Source organism: Bubalus kerabau, chromosome 5 (genome assembly GCF_029407905.1).
Source record: "Bubalus kerabau isolate K-KA32 ecotype Philippines breed swamp buffalo chromosome 5, PCC_UOA_SB_1v2, whole genome shotgun sequence".
Lineage (NCBI taxonomy): Eukaryota > Metazoa > Chordata > Mammalia > Artiodactyla > Bovidae > Bubalus > Bubalus kerabau.
In genome coordinates this window covers 9,649,706-9,666,786 of record NC_073628.1, presented here as the reverse complement: position 1 = coordinate 9,666,786, position 17,081 = coordinate 9,649,706, and the positions used below count along the sequence as shown (strand labels likewise).

The following is a 17,081-nucleotide window of genomic DNA, read 5'->3' as shown; positions in this document are numbered from 1 at the left end:
AACATAGAAGGACCAGCCAAAGAGGCTGTCTGATTGCCAGCTGCCAGAGGCTAGAAAAAGACTCTGATAGGGCCATGGAGGTGGCCATGATGCTTTGAAAGTGCTGCACTCAATATGTCAGCAAATTTGGAAAACTCAGCAGTGGCTAGAGGACTGGAAAAGGTCAGTTTTCATTCTAATCCCAAAGAAAGGCAATGCCAAAAAATGTTCAAGCTACCACACAATTGCACTCATCTCACATGCTAGCAAAGTAATGCTGAGCATTCTCCAAGCTAGGCTTCAACAGTACATGAAGCAAGAACTTCCAGATGTTCAAGCTGGATTTAGAAAAGGCAGAGGAACCAGAAATCAAATTGCCAATATCTGTTGGATCACATAAAAAGCAAGAGAATTCCAGAATAGCATCTACTTCTGCTTCATTGACTTCAAAGACTAAAGTCTTTGACTGTGTGGATCACAAGAAACTGTGGGAAATTTTTCAAGAGATAGGAATACCAGACCACCTTACCTGCCTCCTGAGAAGTCTGTATGCAGGTCAAGAAGCAACAGTTAGAACTGAACATGGAAAAATGGACTTGTTCCTAATTGAGAAAGGAGTACATCAAGGCTGTATATTGTCACCCTGCTTATTTAACTTATATGCAGAGTACATCATGCAAAATGCCGGGCTGGATGAAGCACAAACTGGAATCAAGATTGCCAGGGGAAATATGAATAACCTCAGATATGCAGATGACACCACACTTATGGCAGAAAACAAAGATGAACTAAAGAGCCTCTTGATGAAAGTGAAAGAGCAGAATGAAAAAGCTGGCTTAAAACTCAACATTCAAAAAACTAAGATCATGGCATCTGGTCCCATCACTTCATGGCAAATAGATGGGGAAACAATGGAAACAGTGACAGACTTTTTTTTCTTGGGCTTCAAAATCACTGCAGATGGTGACTGCCGCCATGAAAAAAGGCGCTTGCTTCTTGGAAGAAAAGTTATGACCAACCTAGATAGCATATTAAAAAGCAGGGACATTACTTTGCTGACAAAGGTCCATCTAGTCAAAGCTATGGTTTTCTTAGTAGTCATGTATGGATTTGAGGGTTGGACCATAAAGAAAATTGAGCCCTGAAGAACTGATGATTTTGAACTGTGGTGTTGGAGAAGACTCTTGAGAGTCCCTTGGACTACAAGATCAAACCTGTCAATCATAAAGGAAATCAGTCCTGAATATTCATTGAAAGGACTGATGCTGAAGCTGAAGCTCTAATACTTTGGTCACCTGATGTGAAGAACTGACTCATTGGGAAAGACCCTGATGTCAGGAAAGGTTGAAGGCAGGAGGAGAAGAGGATGACAGAGCATGAGATGGTTGGATGCCATCATCGACTAGATGGATAGTTTCATAGGGCTTCCATAACAGAGTTCTACAAACTGAAATTTTGAAATTGTCTTACACACATCAGGAGGCTGGAAGTCTGAGTTCAAGTTGTTGGCAGGGGCACGCTTCCTCTGAAGGCTCTAGGAAGGGTCTGTTCTATGTCTCTCCTGGCTTCTAGTGGTTCCTTGACTTGTGGAAAAATAACTCCAATTTTCACATGGCATCTCCCTGGCATGCCTCTTTGTCCACTGAGTGCATGCTCAGTTGTGTCCGACTCCTGGTGATCCCATGTACTATAGCTTGCCAGGCTCGTCTGTGGAATTTTCCAGGCAAGAATACTGAAGCTGGTTAACATTTTCTACTCCAAGGGATCTTCTGGACCCAGGGATTGAACCTGAGTCACCTGCAAGGCAGGTGGATTCTTTACCACTGAGCCACCTGGGAAGACCCAGAATTCCCCTATTTATAAGGATCCAACTATATTGGATTAGGGGCCCATTCTACTCCAGTTTGACCTCATCTTAATTACTCATATAAGCAACAACCCTATTTCCAGATATGGTAATCTCACATCTGAGATACTGAGAGTTGACAATATGGGTACTTTGGGAGGGACACATTTCAACCAATAATAAATGGGGAGTTCCCTTAGATTTAAAAAAATATTCAATTAGAGAATAATTGCTTTACATTGTTCTGTTGATTTCTGCCATACAACGCCACAAATCAGGTGTGTTGATATATATATAGACTTCCTTGGTGGCTCAGTGGTAAAGAACCTGCCTGTAATGCAGGAGACATAAGAGATGCAGGTTCAATCTCCGGGTTGGGAAGATCCCCTGGAGAAGGGCATGGCAACCCACTCCAGTGTTCTTGCCTGGAGAATCCCATGGAGAGAGGAGACTGCTGGTCCATAGGGTCTCAAAGAATCAGAAACAACTGAAGCAACTATATATATATATATAGCAGCAGCAGCAGCAGTGTACATATGTCAATGCTACTTTCTCAATCTGTCCTACCCTCTTCTTCCCCCACTGTGTCCACAGATGAATGGATAAAGAAAATGCTATACATATATATAATGGACTATTACTACTACTACTAAGTCACTTCAGTCGTGTCCGACTCTGTGCGACCCCATAGACGGCAGCCCACCAGGCTCCCCCATCCCTGGGATTCTCCAGGCAAGAACACTGGAGTGGGTTGCCATTTCCTTCTCCAATGCATGAAAGTGAAAAGTGAAAGTGAAGTCACTCAGTTGTATCTGACTCTTAGCGACCCCATGGACTGCAGCCTACCAGGCTCCTCCATCCATGGGATTTTCCAGGCAAAAGTACTGGAGTGGGGTGCCATTGCCTTCTCCAAATGGACTATTACTCAGCCATAAAAAGGAATGAATTTGAGTCAGTTTTAGTGAGGTGGATGAACCTAGTGCCTGTTATACAGAGTGAAGTAAGTCAGAAAGAGAAAAGCAAATATTATATGTTAATGCATACATATGGAATCCCTTAGATTTTTAATTTACCTCTTGCCTTCCTAAAGGTGTCATTGGTCAGAGGTCTGAAAATCTCAAGTGAGAGCAGCAAGTTTCAAGACTACTTTCTTGGGTCTGTATGGTTAGCAAAGCCTTTCTCCAGCATGAGTTTCAATCCCATGGATTTTACTGGATTACAAAAAGGTGATGGTTAGAAGGCCAGTTTGTATTTATGCAGCGAGTGCATCCCAAATTATTTTTATTTTTGTTTTATAATGTTTATTTTTGCTAATTGGTTGATTGGCTGTGTCTGGTTTTTTTTTTTTTTTCAGCAGAAAATTCTCGAGAAACAAATGAAAAAGATTCCTACCTGACAAACTTTTAAGACTTCATATCACTGATGAGAAAGAGAAAAATATGAAGGAAAAAACCCTTTCTATCTACAAAGTAGCAAGAAAATACACTGGAAATATTAATTTTATTTACAATTCAATGTATAATATATGGGAACAGGCAATTCTACTAACAATTCAATATTTGGGGGAGGTAGCTGAAAAGCTAACTTATCAATAAATTATTAATATTAATGGATGAGATAATTCAGAAACAGAAATACTATGTAATTAGGATGTGGCTGGTTTATATATGGATCAGCACATAATGAACTCTAAATTTACCAAAATCAGAACAGAGTAGCATAGGTAACCAGTACCAACAGAAATACAGAAGTAGATACCAATACATTTGTAAACTTAGTACATGCTAGTTTCGACAACAAAAGTCACTGGCAAAGAGAAAGATTAAGTGCTCCTTGGAAATTCACTCATTGAAATTATAATGACGGGGACCTTTAAAGAGCAGATTTTTAAGTGGTTACTACTTTTTCTTTGCAATTTTCTCTTCATTTTTTAAAACAATAAATATATGCAAAATATCATGAAGTTATAAAAATCGTGGGGAAAATAACAGGATAAACAGAATTCAAAATGTATATACATTTAATAAAATCACTACAAATTAAATTTATATTCCAAATGCTCTGGTTAATTAATATATGAAAGTTGTTCAAATTTAATAGTAGTTTAAGTCAAATCCAGTGTGAAATATTTGCTTGCATTTTTAAAACAGCAGGTTCAGGCGGGGGCGATCAGCGCTCAGGAAAGTGGATGGGTCCGAGCCTGCCCGGCGTGATCCCGTGGGCCCGCGTGTCCCGCGTTGAGCTGTCATCGCCGCCGCGCACCTGAGCCCGCGCCTTCACCCCTCCAGCCGTTGCCGCGAGAAGACGCGCTGGGGCTGGAGGAGGGACTCCAGCGGATGCGGCGCCCTCAGAGCCTTTTGTGTGTCCAGCTGGTGGAGCGTTGGTTTGGAAGATGACACTCAACGGCGGCAGACTTCTTCTCATTGTTCATTTGCTCAGTCGTGTCTGTCTCTTTGCCATCTTATTGACTGCAGCATGCCAGGCTTCCCTGTTTTCCCGGAGTTTGCTCAAACCCATGTCCATTGTGTTCATGGTGCCATCTGACCATCTTATCCTGTGTCAACCACTTCTCCTCCTGCTAGTGGCTGGAAAAGTATGGCATAAGTCGGATGTCTGTGTCTGCTTCTCCTAGGTCAAGAAATTATCTCCTTAAAAGGCAACATACTATGCATGCTATGAATTGTATCTGCTTGGTCAGTAATAAAGGAAGTAGGAATAACACCACAGCAGCTGGATGCATGGCTGGGCAAGCACCACCACCAACTCCTCTCCACCCACCGACCAGGTTCAAACTCCTTAGAAAGGTTTCCTCTCTCTCCTCCCTCTCCCCCTCCGTTGACTGGAGGGCCTCTGGTCCCCCTCCCCACCCCAGAACTACCCTCAACCTCTCACCTGAACAGCTACAGCCACCTTGGTAAGAAAAAGTGAATGAGAAGCTTTTTTTTTTTTTAATTGGAAAACCATTCCAGAGGACCAAGTTCATAGCAAAACCAACGTCTGGACCTTGGCATCAGGCAACAGCATCAGTACCAAATCGACACAGGGACCACCCAGGAGCTGTTTGGGCAGCAAGAAAATACCACCAAGTCTTCCTCTTCTAGGAGAGGAAGGCTTTAAAATTGTCCTTCAGGAAGGCCAGAGAAGAGATTACTATCTTGGATGCAAAACAGAGCATGAACGTTGGGATATTTCCTAAGTTATTTGAGAATTCTCCTTGGTCCATTGAAGAAGACATTCACCAAGGAAAGAGTGAGCATGATGGACCAGAGGCATTGCGAGAATTTCTTAAGCTTTTGCCAGAGTCAGAAGATATGAAGAAATTAAAAGCATTAGGTGAAGACATGGCCAAGCTGTCCTGGGAAGACCCCTTAATTCAGATGCCGAACTACTCACTGCGGATTGAAGTCATGGTGCTAAATTAGAATTTTTGCCTTCTTCTTGTCTATACACAGACATGATGATTCTCAAAACTGCTACAAAAGAGCTGATGTGTGTGAGGAACTACATTCGATATTATTAATATTATTAATATACTTGGTGCTGCAAGAAGGGGATATCATGATTGCAGAGGGGGCATGCTAGCAATGCAGTGTGATTTAAACTGTCTTCTTTGCTCAACTTGGCAGACAACGCAAATAAACCTATGGTGAATCTCCTGCATTGTTGCACGGGAAGCCCAAAAGGAAGATGCCGTGCTTCTGAACTTTTCTGAAAAGTTTCATCGTGTTCTCAAGGATGCTAGATTATCTCTGGAAAATACGGAGGCAGGGTCTACTCTCTCTTTTTTTAAAATACAATTTTATTTATTTTTGGCTGTGCTGGGTCTTCATTGCTGCACGTTGGGTTTCTCTACTTGCAGGAAAAGGGGGCTACTCTCTAGCTTCTCAATGCCGTGGCTTCTCTTGCTGCGGATCTCTGGGCTCTAGGGCCGCTGGGGCTTCGGGAGCTGCAAGTGGGCTCAGTAGTTGTGACCCACGGGCTTAGCTGCTTCCTGGCCTTTGGGATCAGGACGAGATCTCTAAAGAACATCCAGTGGGGTGGTGGGTGGGTGTCAGTGGACGAAGATTTTCTTCTTTCAATGTGCCCTGGAAAAGCTGGGGCGCTGGAAGCAAGGGCTCGAAGACAAGCCGCAATGCCTTCACGGACTTCTTTTGTGAAGACAAAGACACCGCGCAACTGGACAAATGCCTCCGGATAGTCAGTGACTTTGTGTCAGATTCAACGAAGCGGTGAAGGACAACCGAGACCACGAGGCGCAGGAGCTGAAGTAGCGGCTGGGAAGCTGGGGATCCGGCTGGAGCAGCAGAGAATGACTCTGGGCTGTTGACCGAGAGGAGCGCGGAGGACCCGCCCGCTTTCCTCCACCCCACCACCCCGCGCCCATTAGCCCTTCCTACCAGACCCTCAACGCCCGCCGCTCCAGCCTCTCCCTGGGCGCCTCGGACCCTGAGCTTCTAATTTTCGTGGAGAGAGCTCCACTGGCAGCCCTGAGGAGGAGCTCAAGTTCAACAGCTCGGCGGGGAGCTACCCCCGGCGGGACCCGCCCAGCGGAGCCTGGAGAGCCTAGGGACCAGGACCCCAGCCCAGCGTTCAGACCTCCGGCCTCGGAGAGCCAGGAGGAAGCCCCCGAACCTGCCTTGGCTTGGCCGAGCTAGTCCCAGCTCTCCCCGCACCCCCGGCCAGAGGACCCTCCTCCATCTTACCCGGGGTTCAGCGCAGTGGGCTGGAGCAGCGAGCCGGGGTCTGGGTTCCGAGCGGTACCCCCTACTCTCGCCGTCGGCTCTAAGGATTAGGGGGCATGAGCTGGTGACCGGACTGGCTCACTTCTACCGCCAGATTCCCACGGGCCCGGAAGAGCCGGGCACCTGACGGTGAATGACTTCAGCCCTGTAGAGCTGGCGTCTGTGGGCGGATGAGAGACTTAGTCTCCGGGCGCCTGAAAAGACAGCCTGACGCCCGTGCGGGCAGAGGTGCCCAGGGCGGGGGCTGGGGAATGGCGGGGCGGCCCCGAGGGGCCCAGGAGCGAGGGTCTGATATTTGAGGGCAGCAGTGACCCTGAGAACCAAGATCCTGGCTCTCGGTTCTAAGTCTCAGACACCACTGACTGCTCGCTGCCCCTGGACTGCCAGGAGGGAACCGACTCCAGACCCGAAGCGGGGGACCCGCAGGATCAGGGCGGATGGGGGAGGGCTCCGTGTCCTCCGGAGCCAGGGAGACCGGAGGCAGCTAGGTCTCCTCTAACCACACCTGCATCCCACCTGGGGAGGCTCCCACTGCAGCCGAGAGCCCGGCTGGCTGCCACAGGGACCTGCCCAAGGACAGGCCGGCCAGAGGGAAGGAGGTGATGGCCCCCCGAAGAGGAACTCCCTCAAAGAGGCGTCGGCGTCTGCTGCGGCCTCCGCGGTCACTGTTGCCCAGAGGGTCGCGGGGCCCGGGCTGGCGCTGATGTGCTGGGAGAGCGAGAGCGGGTGCGCTCCCCTCCACACCCTCCTCCCCCTGCTCTTCCCGCTGCAGAGGGCTCCCTTCGCAAGGGCTGGCGGCTGGGACCCGCCCGCGCCACTGTTGAGCCGAAGCTGGTGAGGGGGCCTCCGACAAACTTCCGAGGAGGCCCTGGACAGCGGCCTGGCGGGGAGGGAGCCCCGCGCGCCACCCAGGACACCTTCAGGAAGCTCGGCTCCAAACTCCGCGCCCCCTGCCCCCTTCTCCTGCCGGCAACTTCAGGCGGCAGAAGTGCGGGGGTGAGGGGTGAGGAGTGGGGGGGGGGGCAGGGTGAGGGGGACGTCTCGGGCCGGCCGTGTCCTCAGGTTCGCTCGCAACACCAGAGGACCAACTCTCACCACTGTGGGCAGAGCCCCCGGCCTCACCCTGACCGTGTCTCAGCGGCAGCTGAGGGTGAAGGGTGGCCCAGAGACTCCGCTCCCCAAGGAAAGCGGCATCTGCGTTCCCCAGTAGGGGCTGGAGTCGGCCTGGGGCCCCGGGGCTGCACAGAGATCCCGGGAAAGGACCGATAGACCGATAGAGATAGACCGGGGAAAAGGCCTCCCTCCCATTGAAGGACGCCAGTCCAGCGGACCTGGGGAAGGGGCTCCATCCCTTATGGAAGCAAAGAGCATCCGCCCTCCGCTCTCGCCTCCAGGACAGACTTCTGAGAATGGCCGACCCGCCTCTCCTTCCAGCTCATGGATGTTCCACATAAAGTCATCCTCTGGGGCCACCTGCTCCTGTCACAGAAGGTGACAGTCTCTGGAAGAATGCTGGAGCTTCTGGAATTTACACGTGCTGCATTTTGATGGAAGGTCATCAGAGAGGTTTCAGTGAGCACATCTTTCCCCTTCTGTGTTTTCTCATTTGTTGTTGCTGTTCAGTTGCTAAGTTGTGTTCAGCTCTTTTCTACCCCATGGACTACATGCAGTACGCCAGGCTTCCCTGTTCTTCACTATCTCCCGCAGTTTGCTCAGACTTATGTCCATTGAGTCGGTGATGTCATCCAGCCATCTCATCCCCTGTCTCCCCCTCTTCTTCCTGCCCTCAATATTTCCCAGGATCAAGGTCTTTTCCAATGAGCTGACTCTTTACATCAGGTGGCCAAAGTATTGAAGCCTTTTCTCCTTTGAGTATCTTATAAAACTAAGTGACCGCTGCTATGACTTGTGCTCGCTCTAGTTACAGGAAAGAATTAACTCTTCAGTCTCCCAGTCTTTCTCCTGGAACCTGGAGAAAGTCCCTCTTTTGTCTGTCTGTCTGTCTCTCAATACTTTTTAATGTTGATATCTCTTTTCCAGGTGGCTCAGTGGCAAAGAATCTGCCTGTCAATGCAGGAGACGGGATTGATCTCTGGGTCGGGAAGAACTCTTGAAGAAAGAAATGGCAATCCACTGCAGTATTCTTGCCTGGAAAATTCCATGGACAGAGGAGCCTGGTGGGCTACATGGGGTTGCAAAATGTTGGACACGACTGAGCACACACACACACACACACACACATCTGTTCTTTGGTACTGTAGTTTTAAATCCTGAATAAAACCAGATCAACTTTTTAAGGGCCATTGGGCCACTGGGTTTTTAAAAACAGACCTCCCAAAATGAAATTGCTTTCGGTTCAGTTCAGTTCAGTCACTCAGTCGTGTCCGATTTTTGCAACCCCATGAATCGCAGCACGCCAGGCATCCCTGTCCATCACCAACTCCCGGAGTTTACTCAAACTCATGTCCATCAAGTCAGTGATGCCATCCAGCCATCTCATCCTCTGTCATCCCCTTCTCCTCCTGCCCTCAATCCCTCCCAGCGTCAGGGTCTTTTCCAATGAGTCAACTCTTCACATGAGGTGGCCAAAGTACTGGAGTTTCAGCTTCAGCATCAGTCCTTCCAATGAACACCCAGGACTGATCTCCTTTAGAATGGACTGGTTGGATCTCCTTGCAGTCCAAGGGACTCTCAAGAGTCTTCTCCAACACCACAGTTCAAAAGCATCAATTCTTCGGTGCTCAACCTTCTTCAAAGTCCAACTCTCACATCCATACATGACCACAGGAAAAACCATAGCCTTGACTAGATGGACCTTTGTTGGCAAAGTAATGTCTCTGCTTTTTAATATGCTGTCTAGGTTGGTCATAACTTTCCTTCCAAGGAGTAAGCGTCTTTTAATTTCATGGCTGCAATCACCATCTGCAGTGATTTGGGAGCCTAAAAAAATGAAGTCTGACACTGTTTCCACTGTCTCCCCATCTATTTCCCATGAAGTGATGGGACCAGATGCCATGATCTTCGTTTTCTGAATGTTGAGCTTTAAGCCAACTTTTTGAAAATATAAATTTATTTATTTTAATTGGAGGTTAATTACTTAACAGTATTGTATTGTTTTTGCCATACATCAACATGAATCCTCCACAGGTATATCCATGTTCCCCATCCTGAACCCCCCTCCCTCCTCCCTCCCTGTACCATCCCTCTGGGTCATCTCAGTGCACCAGCCCCAAGCATCCAGTATCATTCATCGAACCTGGACTGGCGATTCGTTTCACATATGATATTATACATGTTTCAATGCCATTCTCCCAAATCATCCCACCCTCTCCCTCTCCCACAGAGTCCAGAAGACTGTTCTATACATCTGTGTCTCTTTTGCTGTCTTCCATACAGGGTTATTGTTACCATCTTTCTAAATTCCATATATATGCATTAGTATACTGTATTGGTGTTTTTCTTTCTGGCTTACTTCACTCTGTATAATAGGCTCCAGTTTCATCCATCTCATTAGAACTGATTCAAATGTATTCTTTTTAATGGCTGAGTAATACTCCATTGTGTATATGTACCACAGCTTTCTTATCCATTCATCTGCTGATGGACATCTAGGTTGCTTCCATGTCCTGGCTGTTATAAACAGTGCTGTGATGAACACTGGGGTATGAACATGTGTCTCTTTCAATTCTGGTTTCCTCTGTGTGTATGCCCAGCAGTAGGATTGCTGGGTCATAAGGCAGTTCTATTTCCAGTTTTTTAAGGAATCTCCACACTGTTCTTCACAGTGGCTGTACTAGTTTGCATTGCCACCAACAGTGTAAGAGAGTTCCCTTTTCTCCACACCCTCTCCAGCATTTATTGCTTGTAGACTTTTAAGCCAACTTTTCCACTCTCCTCTTTCACTTTCATCAAGAGGCTTTTTAGTTCCTCCTCACTTTCTGCCATAAGGGTGGTATCATCTGCATATCTGAGGTTATTGATATTTCTCCCAGGAATCTTGGTTCCAGCTTGTGCTTCTTCCAGCCCAGTGTTTCTCATGATGTACTTTTCATATAAGTTAAACAAGCAGGGTGACAATATACAGCCTTGACGTACTCCTCCTATTTGGAACCAGTCTGTTGTTCCATGTCCAGTTCTAACTGTTGCTTCCTGACCTGCATATAGGTTTTTCAAGGTATTTTTTCAATACCAGGTAGTCTGGTATTCCCATCTTTTGAAGAATTTTCCACAGTTTAATTGTGATCCACACAGTCAAAGGCTTTGGCATAGTCAATAGAGCAGAAATAGATATTTTTCTGGAACTCTCTTGCTTTTTCCATGATCCAGCCGATGTTGGCAATGTGATCTCTGGTTCCTCTGCCTTTTCTAAAAGCAGCTTGAACATCTGGAAGTTCACAATTCATGTATTGCTGAAGCCTGGCTTGGAGAATTTTGAGCATTACTTTACTAGCATGTGAGATGAATGCAATTGTGCGACTGTCTGAGGAGGCATTACAAATAGCTGTGAAAAGAAGGGAAGTGAAAAGCAAAGGAGAAAAGGAAAGATATAAGCATCTGAATGCAGAGTTCCAAAGAATAGCAAGAAGAGATAAGAAAGCCTTCCTCAGAGATCAGTGCAAAGAAATAGAGGAAAACAACAGAATGGGAAAGACTAGAGATCTCTTCAAGAAAATTAGAGATACCAAGGGAACATTTCATGCAAAGATGGGCTCGATAAAGGACAGAAATGGTATTTACCTAGCAGAAGCAGAAGATATTAAGAAGAGGTGGCAAGAATACACAGGAGAACTGTACAAAAAAGAGCTTCACAACCAAGATAATCACGATGGTGTGATCACTGACCTAGAGCCAGACATCCTGGAATGTGAAGTCAAGTGGGCCTTAGAAAGCATCACTACAAAGCTAGTGGAGGTGACAGAATACCAGTTGAGCTATTTCGAATCCTCAAAGATGATGCTGTGAAAGTGCTGCACTCAATATGCCAGCAAATTTGGAAAACTCAGCAGTGGCCACAGGACTGGAAAAGGTCAGTTTTCATTCCAATCCCAAAGAAAGGCAATGCCAAAGAATGCTCAAACACTTAGGAAAATAAAATAAATCAGAGAGTCAAAAAAAAAAAAAAAAGAAGAAGAAGAAGAAGTTAACTAGGATAAAATATTCTATAGTGAAGGGAAATATTTCTCTATAGGAGAAAATTATTTGTATACATTTGCAAATTTCCTTGTCCTGCCAGGAAGGTAGAAGTAGTTTTCCATGGCAATGGCTTTAGGGAAGTGGGACTTACAGGAACCTCATCTCACTACCCCTTCCTATCTCCATGAAGCTAAAGCTGGGACCTTCTAGGTCCCAGTTTACAGTAAGACCTAGCCAAGTTGGCCAGGTCCATTCCTCCCAAGGGCTCCTCACTTCAGCTTGTGGAGGCCCAGCAGCCCCTCCTAACCCCAGCCCTTCTTCCTTAGGCAATCATCAGAGCCCTCCTTGAATCAAGCTCCCACACCTTATCCTGCCATGGAGACCCTCTGGGGACACCAACTCTAAGGCCAAGGATCACCCAAAGACTTCTTAAATAGCCTTCCTCCATGAAAAAGTATTCTGAATAGACTGGCCTTTCCCTATATAAGGTCCTTCTCTGTGAGACTGGGAAGTGCATGGAGTTGGATAGGCAGGAGACGAAGATGCTGAACAAGAGCCAATCCCATCCCATCCGTGCTCCTTGAAACTGCCATGTGTCACCTACACAACTCTGTGCACTTAGATGTGTGGTTGGGAGTAACTTCTCTCTGTTTTGCACTTTGGACTCAAGTCACTGAATGTGGTTAGTCACTTTTCCAGGAAATGTGAGACTGTAACTACCAAGGGAATCCTTGGAATTTCCTGGCAGTCCAAGTTCATTTAACTCTGACTTCAGAGGGGGATCAGTCTCCCAGTTTATGCACCCTGTACTCTGTTCTCAAACTTACAATGCTGCCTCTTCTCTTCCCCCTCCATACCCCCCACTGCATGTTGGAAGGTGTCCCATATGTTACTGGGGAAGAGTGGAGGGCAATTACAAATAGCTGCAGAAAGAATGAAGTGGCTGGGCCAAAGCAGAAACAATGCTCAGTTGTGGGTGTGTCTGGTGGTGAAAGTAAAGTCCAATGCTGTAAAAAACAATGCTGTGTAGGAACCTGGAACATTAGGTCCATGAATCAAGATAAGTTGGATGTAGGCAAGCAGGAAATGGCAAGAGTGAACATCAAAATTTTAGAAATCAGTGAACTAAAATGATGGGAGTGGGTGATTTTAATTTAGATGACCACTGTATCTACTACTGTGAACGAGAATGACTTAGAAGAAATGGAGTAGCCCTCATAGTCAACAAAACAGTCTGAAATGCAGTACCTGGGTGCAATCTCAAAAAACACAGAATGATCTCAGTTCATTTTCAAAGCAAACCACCTCAACATCATAGTAATCCAAGTCTATGTCCCAACCACTGATGCCAAAAAAGCTGACGTTGACTGGTTCTACAACACCTTCTAAAACTAACACCAAAAAAAGAAAAAAGAAAAAGATGTCATTTTCATCATATAGGATTGGAATGTGAAAGTAGGAAATCAAGAGATACCTGGAATAACAGGAAAGTTTGGCCTTGGAGTACAAAATGAAGCAGGTCAAAGGCTAACAGAGTTTGGTCAAGAGAACATGCTAGTCATAGCAAACACCTTTTCCCAACAACCCAAGAGGTGACTCTACACATGGACATCACCAGATGCTCAATACCAAAATCAGACTGATTATATTCTTTGCAGCCAAAGATGGAGAAGCTCTATACAGTTAGCAAAAACAAGACTGTGGCTCAGATCATGAACTTCTTATTACAAAATTCAGGCTTAAATTGAAGAAAGTAGGGAAAACCACTGGACTATTCAGGTATTACTTAAATAACTTATGATTATACAGTAGAAGTGATGAATAGATTCAAGGGATTAGATCTAGTAGACAGAGTGCCTCTAGAATTTTGGACAGAGATTTGTAACACTATGCAGAAGGCAGCCATCCCTAAGGAAAAGCAATGCAAGTAGGCAAAGTGGTTGTCTCAGATAACCTCAGTGGTTATCTGAGGAGAGAAGAGAAGTGAAAGGCAAAGGAGAAAGAAAAAGATATACTCAACTGAATGTAGCATTCCAGAGAATAGCAAGAAGCAGTAATAGTACAAGTGCTTAGCTGCTGAGTGGTGTCTGACTCTTTGGGGCAGTTTGGACTGTAGCCTCCCAGGTTCCTCTGTCCATGGAATTTTTCAGGCAAGAATATTGGAGTGGTTTTCTATTTTCCTCCTCTAAGGGATCTTTGCTATTTTTCTCCTCTGAGGGATCTTCCTGAACCAGAGATTGAAGCCACATCTCACAATGCAAAGAAATTGAGGAAAACAATAGAATGGGAAAGACGAGATTTCTCCAAGAAAATTGTAGATATCAAGGGAATATTTCTTGCAAGGATGGGCACGATAAAGGATAGAAATGGTGAGGACCTAACAGAAGTAGAAGAGATTGAAAAAAGGTGGCAAGAATACACAGAAGAACTATACAAGAAAGGTCTTAATGACCTGGATAATCATGATGGTGCCATCACTCCACTAGAGCTGGATATCCTGGAGTTTGAAGTCAAGTGTGTCTTAGGAAGCATTACTACAAACAAAGCTAGTGGAGGTGATGGATTCCAGCTGATCTATTTCAAATCCTAAAAGATGATGCTGTTAATGTTGCACTCAATATGTCAGTAAATTTGGAAAACTCAGCAGTGGCCACAGGGAAAAAGTCAGTTTTCATTCTGGTCCCATAGAAAGGCAATGCCAAAGAATGCTCAGTTCAGTTCAGTCACTCAGTCGTGTCCAACTCTTTGTGACCCCATGAATTGCAGCACGCCAGGCATCCCTGTCCATCACCACCGAACTCCTGGAGTTCACTCAAACTCAAGTCCATCAAGTCGGTGATGCCATCAAGCCATCTCATCCTCTGTTGTCCCGTTTTCCTCCTGCCCCCAATCCCTCCCAGCATCAGTCTTTCCAATGAGTCAACTCTTCGCATGAGGTGGCCAAAGTACTGGAGTTTCAGCTTTAGCATCAGTCCTTCCAATGAACACCCAGGACTGATCTCCTTTAGAATGGACTGGTTGGATCTCCTTGCAGTCCATGGGACTCTCAAGAGTCTTCTCCAACACCACAGTTCAAAAGCATCATTTCTTCGGTGCTCAGCTTTCTTCACAGTCCAACTCTCACATCCATACATGACTACTGGAAAAACCATAGCGTTGACTAGATGGACCCTTGTTGGCAAAGTAAGAATGCTCAAACACCACACAATTGTACTCATTTCACATGCTAGCAAGGTAATGCTCAAAATCCTTCAAGTTAGGCTTCAATGGTATGTGAACCAAGAACTTAGAGATGTACAAGCTGGATTTAGAAAAGGCAGAGGAACCAGAGATTAAATTGCCAACATTTGTTTTATCTTGGAGAAAGCAAGGGAGTTCCAAAAAAACATCTATTTCTGCTTCACTGACTAAGCTAAAGCCTTTAACTGTGTGGATCACAACAAACTGTGGAAAATTCCTAAAGAGATGGGAGTATCAGACCACCTTACCTGTCTCCTGAGAAACCTGTTTGCAGGTCAACAAGCAACAGTTAGAACCTGACATGGAGCAACTGGCTAGTTCAAAATTGAGAGAAGAGTATGACAAGGCTGCATATTGTCACCCTGCTTATTTAACTTCTGTGCAGAATACATCATGTGAACTGCTGGGCTGGATGAATTACAAGCCAGAATCAAGATTGTCAGGAAAAATATCAACATTAGATATGCAGATGATAGCATTCTAATGACAGAAAGTAAAGAGAACTAAAGAGCATCTTGATGGCAGTGAAAGAGTGAAAAAGCTGGCTTGAAACTCAACATTCAAAAACTAAGATCATGGCATCTTGTCCCATCACTTCATGGCAAATAGGAGGCAAAAAGTGGAAGCTGTGAGAGATTTTATTTTCTTAGGCTTCAAAATCACTGCAGACAAGAACTGCAGCCATGAAATTAAAAGACATTTGCTCCTTGGAAGGAAAGCCATGGCAAATTTAGATAGTGTATTAAAAAGCAGAGGCATCACTTTGCTGAAAAAGGTTCATTTAGTAAAAGCTATGGTTTTTCCAGTAGTCATGTATGGATGTGATAGTTGAACTATAAAGGAGGCTGAGCACCAAAGAATTTATGCTTTTGAATCATGGTGCTGGAGAAGAGTCATGAGAGTCCCTTGGACAGTAATAAGATCAAACCAGTAAATCCTAATGGAAATCAACCCTGAATATTCATTGGAAGGACTGATGCTGAAGCTGAAGCTCCACTACTGTGAACACCTGATGGCAAAAGCTGACTCATTGGAAAAGACCCTGATGCTGGGAAAGATTGAAGGCAAAAGGAGAAGGGGGTGGCAGAGGATGAGAGGTTAGATAGCACCACTGACTCAGTGGACATGAGTTTCAGCAAACTCTGGGAATTAGTGGAGGATAGACCCTGGTGTGCTGCAGACCATGCAGTTGCAAAGAGTTGGACATGGCTTGGCAAGTGAACAACAGCAGCAAAGTCCATATAAAGAAGTAAAACCCTTCCTTTTTTGTTCTTTCCACAGAAAAACCATGAAGCAGTTCAATTCTGTCCTTTCCATCTTCTGAAAATGACTGAATACTTGTAGCAGGTTTATTTTAACTTGTTTGGAGACCATGTACATGCCAAAGTTCACTGTTGATGATACAGAATCACTGAGGACAAGCACATCAGAGAGTAAATCTTTAAACAGATTTAATGTTCATCAGATTCAAGTATCTTTGGTAAATAATTTTCCCTATGACTATTAAAAAATGAACATCCTATGCTTCCAAAAGGACTAGGGAAACTGTTTCCATTTCTCTGTTGTAGTAGTGAGGTGAGTTGGATCCACTCGGTAGTGAGGAGAACCTGACATGAGGTCACATAGATTTAATGTGAATTAATGAAAGGATGCTGTTTTCTCCCTTTGAAGTTGCAGCTTTGATGTCATTGTGACTCTTCCTGAGGATCACCTGTTCACAATAGCCTTTGAGGAGCTCCTGGATAAAGTTGGTGGCCTCAGGAAATTCCAGATTGTTCAGATGGTTTTTGTTCTCCCCATTTACATGATAGTAGTCTGTCACTCACTGTTGGAGAACTTCACAGCAGCCATTCCCGGTCATCGCTGCTGGGTCCACATTCTTGATAATGCCACTGTCTCTGGTAATGACACAGGGATCCTCAGCCCTGATGTCCTCCTGAGAATTTCCATCCCACTGGATTTGAACTTGAAGCCAGAGAAGTGTCATCGTTTCCTTCACCCCCAGTGGCAGCTCCTTCACCTGAATGGGACCTTCCCCAACATGACTGACCTGGACACGGAGCCCTGTGTGGACGGCTGGGTGTATGACCACAGCTTGTTCTCCTCCACCATCGTGACTGAGGTAAAGGCCCCATTTACCT

The 17,081-nt window shown here is 45.5% G+C and overlaps 2 pseudogenes; both read left to right on the top strand.

Annotated features, from left to right (window-relative positions):
- The first annotated feature begins 4,491 nt into the window (after window positions 1-4,491).
- LOC129654138 (FH2 domain-containing protein 1-like) lies at window positions 4,492-6,392 on the top strand (annotated as a pseudogene).
- Window positions 6,393-7,921: 1,529 nt separating this feature from the next.
- Window positions 7,922-17,081, top strand: part of LOC129654137 (solute carrier family 22 member 10-like) — a 46,289-nt pseudogene continuing 37,129 nt past the window's right edge.